The sequence below is a fragment of the Phocoena sinus genome, chromosome 7 (assembly GCF_008692025.1).
Source record: "Phocoena sinus isolate mPhoSin1 chromosome 7, mPhoSin1.pri, whole genome shotgun sequence".
In the NCBI taxonomy this organism is placed as follows: Eukaryota; Metazoa; Chordata; class Mammalia; order Artiodactyla; family Phocoenidae; genus Phocoena; species Phocoena sinus.
Window position 1 is genome coordinate 3,364,766 of NC_045769.1, and position 16,559 is coordinate 3,381,324.

At 43.6% G+C, this 16,559-nt stretch overlaps 1 protein-coding gene across 9 annotated transcripts in view; it reads left to right on the plus strand.

Annotated features, from left to right (window-relative positions):
- Positions 1–476: 476 nt before the first annotated feature.
- The window catches only part of COL6A3 (collagen type VI alpha 3 chain), an 86,400-nt gene continuing 70,317 nt past the window's right edge, over positions 477–16,559 (plus strand). Inside the window, exons 1-2 of one of the 9 annotated variants that reach the window (XM_032638038.1) lie at positions 829–1,068; positions 3,080–3,151. The gene's annotated coding sequence lies outside the window, so the exon portion shown is untranslated. Of the gene's footprint in view, positions 1,069–3,079; positions 3,152–5,588; positions 5,699–16,559 lie in introns of those variants that run through there. The other 8 variants (XM_032638044.1, XM_032638046.1, XM_032638043.1 and 5 more) reach the window with 8 other exon arrangements.

Sequence of the window (16,559 nt, forward strand, 5' to 3'; positions counted from 1 at the left end):
ACCCAGATTCTTCTCATCTGTAAAATGAGACCATAATCTCACTTAAGAAAACATGACACATATCTCTTTAACAGGTGGAGACGTTCCTGGTGCAAGAGATAACGCATATCGAAGTGCTGGGAAAGGTACAAAGCCTTGCAGAAACACAAATTCTTTCTCAAGAATTTTCCTGTAAATCTGAGCACGATAACCATTCTTGCTCCTCTCGTATGTGTCCTGGAATTGGGACCATTAGCTTCATGATCAGAATCATTATATACAGAATTACAAAAAAAAAAAAAAAAAAAAAAAGCAGTCTTTTTTCCTTGTCTTCTCACCGGCAAACAGAACTTTGGTTAGCAGAATGCCAAGGTGATTTTAATGGCTGGTTTTTTATATTTGAAACGGGAGGTTATTAGGAGAAGTCTCAATTCAGAAACTTCAAGAAGAAATGGGAGGGCGTGGTGAGGGGGGAGGCGGGAGACTGCATTTCCTGTTTTCCTTTCAGATGGTGTTGGAAAACACTGCAGCAAAACCATGGAGACCCACGGAAACATTCCAAAATTCATTCTCTTTGCGGCCAGGGACCCAGCCCCAAAGGTGATGAGTAGAAGGGGTGGATTTTTTTTTTAAGAGTTTTTTTTAAGAGTTTTAAGGTGATGAGTAGAAGGGGTGGATTTTTTTTTTTTAAGAGTTGCAGGCATCCAGCTACGGGCTCGTAGGGTGAAGACAGCCTTCCGAGGTGACATCAGCCCGTGGCTGGGCCAGAAGCAACAGAGTGAGAGTCTGGTTTTCATTTACAGTGTGGGGCAGGCCCGAGTGGGGAGGGGGAGAGGAGGGGCTGGAGGGAGCCTTGACTGTATCCCTGGACACGGTCCAGTTTGGAGCTCAGTCCTCCACCAAAGGCCGCTCAGCTCTCCCGCTCAGCAGCCCCCTGCAAGGACCACAGGGGGAGTTTTCTGCCTGCTCGGGGTCCCCTCTCCTGCAGAAGGAAAAGGAGACGCAGCCAAGTGGGGAAAACATGTGTCAGATTCGCACATAATTGAATATCGAAGCCCAGGGACACACGCTTCTCCAGGTTTGCTCAGGGTAAGTGCCACTTCGCCCCTGTTCCCCCTGTGTTGGGTTTGTGGCCAGAGGGAAATGCTTTAAATCCCGCTGACCATTTCTCGATGGCTCTCAGGTTCGCTCCTGTAGAGTCTGTTTTCTGTACACGCTGCTGGTCTCCGGAAGATCCAGCCGACTTTTCTTTCTCAGTTTGTGCCACCTGGGTTTCCTTAGCTGGGCCGAGGCCCTGGTTGCCCACGAGTTGTGCCGTGTCCCCCGTTACCTCCCCCCCACCCCCATCACCCTCTGCTCTCCTGACTGCGGTGCTTTTCGGCTCACGGTTTATTTATTGGACATAAATAAACTGAAGCTCAGCTGGAATCTGAGAATCTGCTTTGTTCGCAGAAGTGTCTTTCCGAGGATTCGAGAGCTACCTTGGGGAGACTCTGAGTTCTCCCATGTCCCTGGGGCGTGGGCTGGTTGGGTATATCTGTCACCTCCGGGGGATTGCGGTGACCTTGGTGTCCAGGAACAGGACCAAGTCAAGAGTTACTCAGCTATTACCATCAGGGCTCCATCTTTTCAGGAATCTGAAGTTACTTCTGGAGCCTCAGTCCTCTGGGGTTGCTTAAAGGAGCTGCAGGGGTCAGAGGAGGAGAAGGAATTTGGCGTTTGGGCAGCACGCCCAGGGGATAGGGCAGGGCCCCTAGGGCCACGGGCTGGCCTGTGTTGCCCAGAAGTGGAGCAAGTACCAAGTCCGGAGGCCGGGAGCCTGTTCCCCAGCCAGGAGGGTGGAGCTCCGGCCCTCTCGCCCAGAATGGAAAGTGTTATCTGACAGTTGCCAGTCTACTCTGGGGACCTGTTTCAGGGGCTACCGTGTTAGAAAATTAGGACTGAAGCAGGGGTGGGGTCCCTAGGAGGCCCCAGAGGGGTACTGGGGGGTGTAAACAGAAACTGGCATTTCACAGCCTGCCCAAGGAGTGAACTGAAAGGCTGGTCTGGACCCCAAGAACAAGTTGCTGTAGGCGGAGGGGAGTGTCCCCCACAGTGGGGACTCAGAGGATCTGGCCCATGCCGGCCTACACACAGCTGCCTCCACATGAGAACTGCAGGGTCCTAGAGCTGCAGGGCTGCTCAGAGCTCATGCGGATAGACTATTCTCACACTGGGGTCCCCCAACTTCCCAGGGGACCCATTCTTAATACTCCAAAAAACTGAAGTGGCTTTAAAATCAGGTATTTTTTGTTCCTAAGCAAAATGATGTTGAAAACCACCAGTTGGCTGTTGGACATTATTGAAACTTCTGAGTTCTTTGCTGGGCTAAAGATAAAGGAAGAGATTCTTGGTTAGGAGGCACTGAAGTGTGGTTCCCTGGCCTTAAAGATGAAGGTTTAGGGGCTCTGAGATGCTCAATTACTTGCTGAGGCCACAGCACCAGTAGGTGGCTCAGACAGCAGTCAAATCTTTACCATTTCAGGAAAGCAGATGGCCCAGCACTGGAGGATCCTGAGCTAATTTACACCTAGATTTGGAACATACTGTGTGATTGGTTCTCCCAGAAGACAGTGTCCTCCTATCATATTCTATTAAAAGCGATGGGGAAATTGGGTTATGCTTCCCGGGGCCTCTACCAACTAACGGGGAAAGAGGTGCCAGAGAAGAGAGCTGGTCCCCAGGGACCGACACTGGCTCTGTGACCAGAGCAGCTGAGCAGGCATCCCTCATCCAGGCCACCTCTGGGGATGGGGGCCTGGAGGGACGGCACCAGCGTTTTGCTTCATTCTTTTTTTTAATTTAATTTAATTAAATTAAATTATTTTTTATACAGCAGGTTCTTATTAGTTATCTGTTTTATACATATTAGTGTATGGATGTCAGTCCCAACCTTGTGTGGGCTTTGCTGAGGGTAAAGGCAGAAGGGTGGGGAGGTGAGGGGTTTTGTAGGAATTCAAGCTATACGAATTATGGTCTTGTGGTCTTCGTCTCTTCTTCGAGGAGGCATGGGTTTTCCATCACCATAAGGTTTATTTTTCTCTTTCCCTGCTCTCGGCAGTGAGGAAGCCGTTGAGAAGATACTTGGTGGAGAGGAGAACTTGGGGAAGAATCCCATAGCAGGGTGGTGAGCGTGAGTGTTCTGCCCTTTTCCAGTGGGGGAATTGGAGGGTGTAGCTACTCCCACCTTCCTGGGAGGCAGCTGGGGAAGTCTCTAGAATGTTAGCCCTTAGCCCAGGCTCTTCCAGCCCTTGGGAGGGTGTGTGCCCCACCCCACCATGCTTTGTGGTCCTTAGATGACGGAATGTATGGTGAATGTCCAAACTTGGGGTCTTAAGGATACTTCTGATGTAAGGCAAGAAGAATTCCTATCTTTCTGAATAGAATTGTTTTTATTTCTGCACCTCCCTCTATTTTCAAAGCATTGAGGATTCACTGCATCTCATTCTGTCATCATAAGTGCTTTCTGTGATTTTGTGCCTTAGATGATACTGATGATAAAGTAGGAAGAAACCCCTCACTTCAACTGATGATTGATGATGGATTCATGACTCAAGTGAGGCTCCCCACCTGACCTTAGTTTTAGGTTAGGAGGTTACAGATGCCGCCGCTAAAGCCAGCTTGAAATCAGACCTCCTTCCCTTTTGAAAGTTAGTAGACTTTTGCCATGGAGGCTTCATCTGTGCTGTTGCTCAGAGTATTTAGACAAGTGGTTACAGGGGTCTTTGTCATTACACACCTTTTTTAAAAAAAAATTAATTAATTTTTTGACTGTGTTGGGTCTTCGTTCCTGCGCGTGGGTTTTCTCTAGTTGTGGCCAGTGGGGGCTACCCTTTGCGGTGCGTGGGCTTCTCTTTGTTGCAGAGCACAGGCTCTAGGCACACGGGCTCAGTAGTTGCGGCTCGTGGGCTCTAGAGCGCAGGCTCAGTAATTGTGGCGCACAGGCTTAGTTGCTCCACGGCACGTGGGATCTTCCTGGACCAGGGCTCGAACCTGTGTCCCTTGCATTGGCAGGTGGATTGTTAACCACTGTGCCACCAGGGAAGCCCTCATTACCCACTTTTATGTGAAATTCCACATTTAGGGTTTAAAATACACTGGCAGGTCACGAATTCTGTTGCATGAGACTGTCTTGCAGGTATGCTAATCATTTTAGGCAAAAGTTTTATTTGAAAATTAGCTCTTGTCACTGTTCTTTTTGGAAGAAACTGAGGATTTGTTATCTCTTGGAGAAGAATAGTGGGCTGGTTCCTATCTGAAGGGGACTTTGTGTCCCGGGCAGCCTTTCCACGGAAACCCACAGGAGCAAACTTTTCTTGGTGTCTTAGCTGTGGAAAGCAGGCTGTAAAAACCACACCACTGCTACGTAAATAGTTGACGATTTGAGGAGTGACCTGGCATTTAAAAAAATCCTATTAGTAGCTCTCACTGAGGAAAGGAAAGCTCAAAATCATTCAGGTTTTTAAGTAGGGAAGCTTTAAAAATTTCCTGCTTCTTCAGACAGCCTTGAGCGAGACAAGGAAAGGTTCTTTTCATCCACATTTCTAGATATGGATTCCCTCTTTCCAAAACTCTGGGAGATAATCCTACCCTTTCAAGAAAAGACACTGCTTGTCCCCTCTAAACCATGGGTGATGGCCGTGTCACACTCAGGGAGCACCTGCAGCACGCTGATTTACAAAGAGGGGTTCTTTCCAGGAATTCATTATATTAATTTTTGAAAACGTAATTTTAGTACCTTCTGGTCTCATCAGACTATTTTAGGAAGCAGATGAAATTGTGAAGTAGCACCTTTGTCCTGATATAGTCTTTCCCGAAAGTGTAGAGGAAAGATGCATCGTCCTCTAGAGGACGATGCCTCCCTCTGAGCTCCAGAAAAATCTCCGTGAATTGTAGGGAGTCCCTGGGGTGGGGTTTCTGGGACCGCAGGGAATCTGTTGATACACATCTCAGCAGAGCTTGTGGGTCACTTTGGGACTCACCTGGAGACTGCTTCAATACATAATTTTTAAAAATGTGACTGTAATATCTGAAGTAAATGTACATTTAGAATTTTATTTTTTCCCTATGCTCAGGTATGCATGTATTGAGGTGAACTTCTGCTTGCAATGAAGCATTCTGCTTTCTAAAATACGTTCATGACAAGGGCATGAACCAAGTAAGAACTTTTAAAGGAAACATTTTACTGATATCTACTGAGAAAAAAGTTTAAATTGAATGAACACAAAGGTGTTTCAGAACCAGAGCAAGGCTGCCTATTCGTGCAATGCTGTATCCCTGTAGGAGTTTTGAAGTTTACAACTGGAAGAGATGTTAAGATGAACTAATCCAGTAACTCCCAAACTTTTCCTTACCTGCCCTTGGTCTCTGTGTCTCATATTCCTTTAAGCTTAATAAACCCCTTTGTGCTCCAGGGCGTGGAGCTTTGGATCAAGGGAGGGGACAAAAATGACTAAGACTTAGGCCCTGCCCTCTGGTTGGCAAGTATATGATTTCCGTTTGGCTACTGGAAATATCCCCAAATTACTACCTTGGTGGATGGTCTCCCCACGCCCTTGACACCTCAGATGAAGAAATAGAACACAGGGAGGTGAATTGCTGGTTTGAGGTCCCAGTACTAGAAGGAAAGCAAAATCAGCATTTCCTGGGCGCTCCAGCACATGCTCACGTGTTCTCACAGGTACGTGTCTAAGGCCAGGAATATCAAGGGAGTACAAGTCTTCAAGAGTATATTTTGGAGTTTCACGTGAAGAAAGGCACTTTTTGCCATCGACCAGTCTTTTATAGAGTAGCATATTTTAAGTTTGTTTAGCAGAGAGGTAATTGTTGTTTCAAAAAATCTGGAAAGAGAAAGCAAAGCAGAAAAGTAGGACAAATATGAAACGTTCTGCCAAACCCTCTCCCGGAGGCAGGTTGTTAGTCTTTCGTAGGGGTCTGGCTGCGTCTTGCATAGCGTAGTCCTGCTGTTCTCCTGAATTTTAAGACTCGTGAAGTACAGAGAAACATTTGCGAGGTAAGAATGGCTGGGGAAAGGTACAACGGCAAATGTTTCTGTCAAATCCCCCTGGTTTGACCCATACCTTCAGTTTTCAGGGACCCAGAGCATCGAGAATTGGCCGCTAGATGGAAGAGCTCGTGGGTTGGTTGCATTTCAAAATTAAGAACTGAACAGCAGCTGGAGATGACTCAGGTCTCAAGAGAAGCCATTCCAGGAAACTGGTTTTTCTTTTCTGGAATCCTCATCATTTGATTCGGCAGTGCAGTGCCAGCGCCCAGAGCCAGTTCAGCTAAGCCCACAGGCTGCCCCGCCGTGCACTGCGGGCCTCTCTGTCTCTTGTGGGGACAGCAGGAAACCCACCGGTGGTCAGAGCCTAGGGTAATAGATGAAAGAAAGTGGTCACAGAATCACTGCCGGTTAGAGCATCAGGCAATCAGCCTCATTTTACACGTAAAATTAGTGAGTCTGGGAGAGATTAACTGACCTTTACCGATAGAGACAGGAACTAAGTAGAATTTTCCCCAGATATTACACTAAATAAGGTGTGGGTGATACTTCATCTGAGGTTTCAATGTCATTTTTTAAAAAGTCTCTTTTAAATAATTTTCTCTTCTAGACTTGATCACGAATCAGACTAGAAAACAAGATGTTTAGTTTTTCCTTACAAAAGGAGGACACATTAACCACTGTGTTTGAACAGTTCTACAATGGAACACCATGGTTTTGGAGAGGCCAGTAGCCCCAAAAGTCTATGGCCAAGGCAGGAAGGGAAGATAGCGCTGGGATCTACCCTGGAGCCGATGGCCCTGTGTGTGTCACGGGGCAGGAATGGAATGGGTGTTTGTGCAATTCCTTTTGAAGCGTCTTCTAAGGCATTCTCTGCCCTAACATTAAATCTGAACTAATCTCTGCCTAATGTTTATAATTAGCAGGAAAAATGGAGGAAATGCTCTGTGGGGCTGCCTTATATTTAAGAGGGTAAAATGTCTTTTACATGTGCATCGTGGTGTCTAGCTTTTCCAACTATAGCAGATATGGAACTTTCTGCTTCATGTTTATTATCTCGGACCCTAGGAATACATCTTTAAATAAATTTCCAAATATCGGGGCAGTTAATCTGGAGGTTCTTCAAGTTGCCTTTATGGGGAGAAGGAAGGTAACCCCAGATGGTGCTCAGCACATCCTCACGTGACCTCATTCCGGGAGGAGGCTAACTTGCCAAGGCTCAGCCAAACCCTCCCTTTCTGGATTGTTCTGTTCTACTGCATGAGCTGTTGAACCGTCATTGTTTATAAACAAGATAGACACTTAAAAAAAATGGAAGTAGAGTTGATTTAAAATATTGTATTAGTTTCAGTTGTAGGGCAAAGTGATTCAGTTATACGTATGCATATATATATATATTCTTTTTCAGATTCTTTTCCATTATAAGTTATTACAAGATATTGAATATAGTTCCCTGTGCTATACAGTAAATCCTTGTTGGTTATCTATTTTATGTATAGTGGTGTGTATCTGTTAATCCCAAGCTCCTCATTTATCCCCTTTCCCCTGGTAACCATAAGTTTGTTTTTTATGTCTGTGCGTCTGTTTCTGTTTTGTAAATAAGTTCATTTGTATCATTTTTTAAGATTCTCTATATAAGTGATATCATATGGTATTTGTCTTTCTCTGTCTGACTTACTTCACTCAGTATGACAATCTCTAGGTCCATTCGTGCTGCTACAAATGGCATTATTTCATTCTTTTTATGACTGAGTCATATTCCATTGTGTGTATATATGTATATATATACACATACCACAACGTCTTTATTCACTCATCTGTTGATGGATACCAAACGTCTACAAATAATAAATGCTGGAGAAGGTGTGGAGAAAAGGGACCCCTCCTATACTGTTGGTGGGAATACAAATTGGTACAGCCTCTATGGGGAACAGTGTGGAAGGACCTTCAAAAACTAAAAATAGGGCTTCCCTGGTGGCGCAGTGGTTGAGAGTCCGCCTTCCGATGCAGGGGACGCGGGTTCGTGCCCCGGTCTGGGAGGATCCCACATGCTGCAGAGCGGCTGGGCCCGTGAGCCACGGCCGCTGAGCCTGCGCATCCGGAGCCTGTGCTCCGCAACGGGAGAGGCCACAACAGTGAGAGGCCCGCGTACCGCAAAAAAAATCCCAACCCCCCCCCAAAAAAAAAACTAAAAATAGAACTACTACATGACCCAGCAATCCCACACCTGGGCATATATCCAGAAAAGATGAAGACTCTAATTTGAAAAGATACCTGCACCCAATGTTCAGAGCAGCACTATCTATAATAGCCCAGACATGAACAGACACTGTGTTACTTGAGGCAAAGATCTTGGGTCCAGTTCTGAGTGTCTAACGAGGATACCAGTAGGTGGCAGTGAGACCAAGTTGATACACAGGATCAGAAGACTTAAGTTTTGCTCTCACAGAACACACCTTCAGAGCCTGGGTCGAGCAGATAATCGTTTACAGATGTGTACACGTGGCTGCTATTTTCTTCTCTAGCACAATTTCATAGAATGGAAATGCGAGATTCAAGTTGTAAAATAAACTGTAGAAAAGCAGCTTCCGATGCATTTCTTTGGAGGAATCTTCTTAGAGTTGTTCCAAATGGATTGCTTTTGAGGATTCCCCCAAAGCTCTTTCAAGTAGCAATAACATGTTAAATTCCGCTCTCCTCCTTCGCTAAGCTAACCGGAGATTAAGTCCTCTCATAGCTTCCTCTCTGGGGACAAGAATGGGGGCTCTTTTCCCAGGATTCAGGCAGGAAAGAGAAGAAGGGTAAGAAAAAGAGAGAGAACTAGGGTGGCTGCAAGCTAGAGACCCCTAGGGTTTACTGAAATGTGACTTTTCATTTCACGGCAGGTGGACATAGTTCTGTCGCTGCAGTCTTCCACTATTTCTGCAGCTCCCACTTAAAATGGGACAGTTAGGAGTTAACAGAAGTCCTAGAACTTGTTAGGAGGACCAGCCTGATTCTAAAAAGCAGGGCTTGGAGAAGACCAAATAAATGACTTCAAAATGGGAGCTCTGGATGCATTTAAGTCTTTGTTTGAAAAATATTGCCTTGTGTGCATGTGTGTGTCTGTCTTAAAAAAGATTTCCAGACATGGAAAATGAAAAAGCTTCTGAGGAGACTTAATGAAAACTAATTTCATGGAATTGCACAATAGCTGGGGAATGTCACTGGACTCTGAATACAATTTTGAGTTGAAGGCCCATGTAGAGCAGTCTTCATAAGAAGAGATATCTTTTTAAGTTTCAAGTGGACAGCTACAAAAAGGTAAAAGGCATCTCAAATTCTTTTCAGAATGAGGCTGAGTAAAAAAAGGAATGACTAATGCTCAATAGAAAGATAAGAATTTAATGAACTTCTCTGGTTGAATCCATTGCCTTTGGGACAGAATCTGTGACACAAAGCAGCTTGACACCCACCCAACGCGAGGGTCTCAAGCAGCGAATTTTGACTTTTTTCATATTTGAAAGACCAGCAGCAGACCAATGGCGTCTGTTGATACAGAATCTGTGGTTTGTCACCACCAAAGAAATTTAGTGTATTTTTTCCCCGAAAGATGTCGGGAGTTTCCTTGAGATTGGGGCCAAATCTGGCACATCCTCTTAGGGTTTCCTGGGGTTCTTCCCTTGGGCTTTGGAAACACAAACTTTCATTAGGATTCTGGTTCAATTTTTTTTTTTTAATGTGGCAGTGGGCAAAACACTATGCCTCACCTGCTTTCAGTTTCCCAGCAGCTATAAGATGGGGGAAAGTGCAGCCATTGGGCTCCTGGGAGAAGGTCGTGAAATCCCACCCATGAGACAGGGGCCCAGAAGATATGACTTGTGCTCTTTTGTCTCTATTTCTTGGGGGTGGGAGGGAGAGTTAAGGAAGGGTAATGGGAGGGTGACTTGTTCCCCCTTATTAAAATGGACAAACTGGTTGATCATTTGGGGAGATGCTATTTGACGTCTTTTAAATCTAAATGAAAAAAAATCTCCAAGCTTTGTTGCCAGGAACTGCAGTTTTAAAAAGTGGGATGCCATGACATGGTAAACACTAGGAGAGATTTAATTGCAAACAAAAACATTAACAAATATTCACCAGCTGGCCTAGGAATGCTTGAGCCCCATGACTGGCTCCTAAGCCCTGTGGCAGGAAAAGTGTGTGGATCTAAAGGCCTTTTCCCCACCTGGGAATTCAGCTCAACTGAACATGTGAGTCCATTAATCATCAGTGGAGCCTGGATAACTCATCATCCAACAAACATCATTTTCTGTCCTTCACTTTCAGGGTTGAAAGAGCTTCTCCCCTCTGCCCTCCTGCGCCCCGCTCTGCCTTCTCCTCCCCTCCCCCACTTCCCCTCTCCCCTCTTTCCCTTTCCTCAACACCTGGATAGGTTTTAGAAAAGATAATTCCTGTGCACTGAATGTTTTTTCATTACTTTGTGTCCCAATGAGAAGGAATTCATTTAGGGGTCTACTCTTTTATAAGATTAAGATCTTGGAAATAAAAATCTTTACATATAATTTTCAACCAATTTAAAATTCATTTTCCTTAGGGAATAGTTGAAGTAACTCATTAATGCCTCAGAAAGACATTAAGACTTTGTTCTATCATGATTTTGATTTTATTGAGCTCTACCAAAGACTACCAAACTTTGGAATTTGTTAATAGAGATCCCACACAGGGATATAGGGATAGTATAGGGATAGTATAGGGACAGTATAGGGATAGTATAGGGACAGTATAGGGATAGTATAGGGACAGTATAGGGATAGTAAAAACAAAACAAAACCAAAACCAAAACCAAAACCAGTGAAACCTACTCAGTGCACAATTCACCCATGTTCTCTGTCAAGGTTGTCTGCAGAGAAGCCTGAAGCTGGTCCCATCCCACACTCAGCAGTGGTCATGTCCTATTTTTTCCACATGGATTACATTGTCCAATGCTTTGCAGTGAGGTCCTATACTATTTTTTTGCCCTCATTCCAAAACAAAAATACTACTTTAAATCCTGCCTCTTGTGCACGGATCAAATATTTAAAACAATTGAACTGGATCTCCCTGAAGAGTCGCATCAAATCTTTTTCTCGAATGAGTTGTGCTTGAACTTTAGTGGGGAGTTAGAATAGAGGCGGTTAGAATCACATGTGAACTTGGATGCTATCTCCAGAGACTCCCACATACACAGAAACAATGTTGTACACTTTTGGGGGAGGTTGACAGATCCTTTGAAATCTGTGGATCCCATATTAAAAAAAAAATCTGTGGATCCCACATTTAAAAAAAAGTTCTCGACCAATTAGAATATTACAGGCTGTCTTGGAAAGGACAGTATATATTTCTGTAAAGAATCCAGTAAAATTTAAATAATGTGGGCTGACAATTTCCCCACAAAATAGTTTTCTAGTAGGGTGCTTACTGCTGGTAAAGAAACCTGATGCTCAGTTTTAATGGAAAGAATCAAGAATAACGCATGTATGATGTACTTTTACATTACTCTAAAGTGTATATCCTCAATTAAGAAAACTTAAAAAGACCACAAATACTGCATGTGCTTTTCTTTTCTTCAAAAGGCAAACTCAGGAATAGGTCTAGCAGAGTGTGGGGAAGAAAGGTATGACTGGATGGAAAGGCCTAGAAGATTCCTAGAGTAGAGCATGGTCTTGCAGGATTTCTAGAGAGCAATGGGGCAACATTGGGGCGGTGGCTTGGGCATTCATCCTCAGTGAAGAAAACAGACCAACCAGCCAAGTGTGGGTTTCTATACTGCCTGAGGGGACTCCCCTGAGCACTGGCCAGGACTTGGGGGCGCTGTGGAACCAAAGCACGGCGAGCTGAGGACAGCCTTCCTATATCGCGCAGATCCGTGCCTAGCACGTGTTGACCATTTCAAGCCAAGAAGATTGGGCTGTGTTTTTGGAATGGCACCATTATCACCGCTGGCTGTCACTTCACTGTAGGAAGAAATACGTTCTCTTGATGACTGACCTTCTGAACATCAGAAAAACCTTTCCTTCTCACTGTTGATACATTTCCAAGAGAAAGTTGTATTGACAGGTGGTTTTGTATTAGGTGTTGGGGTTGTATCTTCAAGCTTTCAGAATTTGAATAACAGGGTAAATTTGTTTTATCACAGGTGATACTTTTGGTTTGACCTCCCTGGAAAATCCAAAGCAACAGTGGGTCTTGGAATCCATTCTCTTGTTTATGGTTTTGTCTTTTTCTATCCCACCAATTTGGCTGACTGGGCTGGCCTGGGGCCCACAATCTGTTGTCTTGCTGTTCCTCACAGCTGGGCCACAGGATCTGGACCCCAGCTCCTCCCTCCGGGCCTGATCTCTGGCAGGAAAAATCATGGGACTGAGCCCACTTCATCCACGTCCTTGGGTGACACCTTCGATAAGGGGCTCCTTGGCCCTCTGTGCATCTTGCTAAGAAGTCCATCTAGACACTAGTCCCCTGCCAAGGCCAGGTCGCTAATTAACCAGACAGATTTTCCTTTGCTGTCATTATTTCTGTTGCTCTAGATGGAAAGGTTGAGAACCTTAGACCATCCTTAACATTGTCTTCCTTAGCAATGAGGGGAAAATGGGATTCCTGAATTATATATACAACAAACAACCACAAATAGAATCACCAGGCCCATGGAAGGCCTATGGTGAGAGGAAGGTCAAGGTAGGAAGGTCATGCAGGTACAAAAGCCTAGGCCTTAGGCGGATCTGATTTTGTAGCTCTGATGACATTGGTTGGGGTAGAAATAACTTTTGTACCACATCTCAGTGTTCATATCAGATTCTTTTCAGTTTCCTGGGACTGAAGTCCTCTTCCCCAAACCTTAGTATTTTGCTGCCAAATACTGCTTTTCTTCTTCCATTCCAAATATTATTTAGGAGCAAGGACAAATGTTGTGCTATTTAATTATAGGGGCACATACATATGCTTTAAGAAGGTATGTGCTGTTGTATTGTTTTCCCATTTTAGCTCTTAAAGACTCATGCCTCAAAAAACAGATGCCACATTTATACCATTCCTGTTAAACTGATGGCCACATTTTAGGTGTATGGAGTAATCCACACTTTTAAAAATCTCAGGTAACTTTTCCTATCCTTTGAAAGATTGTAATAAAACACACATGACATAGAATTTACACGATTCTAAACTGTATATCCTCAATTAAGAAAACTTACAAAGACCACAAATATTGCATGTGCTTTTTTTTTTTTTTTTTTCCAAAGGACAAACTCAGGAATAGGTCTAGCAGAGTGTGGGGAAGAAAGGTATGACTGGATAGAAAGGCCTGGAAGATTCCCAGAGTAGAGCAAGTGAGCAAATTTAATCATTTTTAAGTGAATAGTACAGTAGCGTTATCCACATGTACCTTGTTGTGTAACTGATCTCTAGAACTTTCTCATCTTGCAGAACTGAACCTCTGTACCCTTTGGACACTAACTCTCCTTCCCACGTCCCCGTCCCTCTAGCGACCACCATTCTATTTTCTGTTTCTAATAGTTTGACTATTTCAGATGCCCCACGTAAGTTGAATCTTGCGGTACGTGTCTATTTGCGACTGGCTCATTTCACTTATCATGATGTCCTCAGGGTTCATTCATGTTGTAGCCTATGACAGAATTTCTTTCTTTTATTTCAGGCTGAATAATATTTCATTGTATGTATATACCACATTTTCTTTATCCATTCGTCCATTGATGGGCATTTATGTTGTTTCCACGTCTTGGCTATTAAGAATAATGCTGCATTAAACTTGGGTGTATATATATAGCTTCAAAATCTTGTTTTCAATTATTTTGGATACGTACCCAGAAGCTGGATTGCTGGCTTATATAGTAATTCTATTTTTAATTTTTGGAGGAACCTCCATACAGTTTTCTAAGTGGTTGCAGTGTTTTACATTCACACCAACAGTGCCTAAGAGTACCAATATTTCTACATCCTCATTAGCACTTCTTGTTTACTCTTTGTTTGATAGTGGCCATCTCAGTGGATGTGAGGCAATATCTCATTGTGGTTTTTGTTTGTTTTTGCTTTTTTTTAAACATCTTTATTGGAATATAATTGCTTTACAATGTTGTGTTAGTTTCTGCTGTATAACAAAGTGAATCAGCTATACATATACATATATCCCCATATCCCCTCCCTCTTGTATCTCCCTCCCTCCCACCCTCCCTATCCCACTCCTCTAGGTGGACACAAAGCACCGAGCTGATCTCCCTGTGCCATGTGGCTGCTTCCCACTAGCTATCTATTTTACATTTGGTAGTGTATATATGTCCATGCCACTCTCTCACTTCATCTCAGCTTTCTGTTCCCCTTCTCCATGTCCTCAAGTCCATTCTCTACGTCTGTGTCTTTATTCCTGTCCTGCCCCTAGTTTCTTCAGAACCACTTTTTTTTTTTTTAGATTCCATGTATATGTGTTAGCATATGGTATTTGTTTTTCTCTTTATGACTTCACTCTGTATGACAGACCCTAGGTCCATCTACCTCACTACAAATAACTCAATTTCGGTTCTTTTCATGGCTGAGTAATATTCCATCGTATATATGTGCCACATCTTCTTTATCCATTCACCTGTCGATGGACACTTAAGTTGCTTCTATGTCCCGGCTTTTGTAAATAGAACTGCAGTGAACATTGTGGCACGTGACTCTTTTTGAATTATCTCATTGTGGTTTTGATTTTCATTTCTCTGATGCTGAGTGTTTTTTCATATGCTTATTGGCCATTCGTATGTCTTCTCTGGAGAAATGTCTATTCAAGTCCTTTACCTATTTTTAAATCAGATCTTGTTGTAAAGTTGTGGGAGTTCTTTATGTGTTCTGATATGAACCCCTTATCAGATATATGGTTTGTGAATATTTTCTCCCATTCTATAGCTTGCTTCTTCACTCTGTTGATTGTTTCCTTTGCTGTGTAGAAGTTTTTAAGTTTGATATAGTACCATTTGTCTGTCCTTGTTTTTGTTGTCTGTGCTTTTGGTGTCATATGGAAGAAATCATTACCAAATCCAATATTATGAAGACTTTCTCCTATATTTTCTTCTAAATGTATAATAGTTTCAGGTCTTACATTTACATTTTTAATCCATTTTGAGTTAGGTCTTTGTAAGTGGTGTAAGGTAAGGGTCCAACTTCATTTTTTGCATGTGCATATACAGTTTTTCCAGCATCATTTGTTGAAGAGACTATCCTGACCCCATCGTGTAGCCTTGGTACTGTTATAGGAGCTTATTTGACCATATACTTGAGGGTTTGTTTCTCGGATCTTTATTTTATTCCATTGGTTGACATGTTTGTCTTTATTCCAGTCCCATATTGTTTTGATTACAGTAGCTTTGTAATATGATTTGAAATCAGGAAATATGAGGTCTCCAGCTCTATTTTTCCTTTCTCAAGTTTGCTTTTGCTCTTCTGGGTCCTTTGAAATTCCGTATGCATTTTAGGATTTGTTTTTCTGATTCTACCAAAAAATGCCCCAGAGCGAGAGGTTTTTGATTTTTATTTATACTGATGATGATTACCTTTTCATGCTGTAATTCTCAAGGCCGCCTTCTTAATCTTCAAACCCTAACAATGAACTTTAAATTATGATGGTAACCCAATCTCTCCAGATGAAAATATTTAGGTTTCTTAAACCAAATGGGATTTCTCGCTTGACTGTAGTCTATACTACATAATTTTCAATATTAAATAGTACTTCTTGAAACTAAGGACAAGAAAAAATAACCAATAATTTTGACCGGCACACCCCTCCTCTCTGATGCTGTTACCCAAGGCTCTGATCAGGGAACCCCTGCCAAGTCTGGGTAAGGGTAAGAAGAGTCATTGATACACATGCACAGCTGTAGCCAGGACCAGCTCCAGAACCTGTGGGCTCCATGCAAAATGAACATGAAGGGTCCTTGTCCAAAAGTTATTAAGAATGTTAAGACAGCAACAACAAATCATTAGATCAAGCATGGGGTCTAGTGGGTCTGCACAGGTCATATACCCAAGACCTAAGAAAGAGTTGGGGGAAACCAGAGCCTTGGATCAAGGGGAAGAGAAAAGAGGTGATGTCCTGCAAGGGGACCTAAGCCCAGGTGGAGAAGACCTAGGCCGGCTCTCTGGAGGGTCATAAGGAAGAGCCCAGACTCTCAAGTCACTGGAGACTGGAGGGTGAAGATGCTGACCTGAAGGTTTGGTGTGGGTCAGGGTGCTTTCAGATGTGGCATGGGGAGAAAGTGGTGTTTGCTTGAAGGGAAAAGTGATGGTGACACAGCCCACTGCTCCCATCCAGACTTGAGCCCGGCTGGCTGGCAGTTAAATTTGCATGGGAGACCACGCTATGTGGCCGTCAGCCCTCATGACTGGCTTCGGTCTTGCTAATTCAGTATCCCAGGGTGTGCTCCATCCTGTGATTGGCGTTGGACACACAGCAGGTTTTTGGTGGAGGAAAAGTGCTAAATATTAACAGAGAATGAGGGCAAGATTCGAAATGGTCCCAGCTGCCATGGTT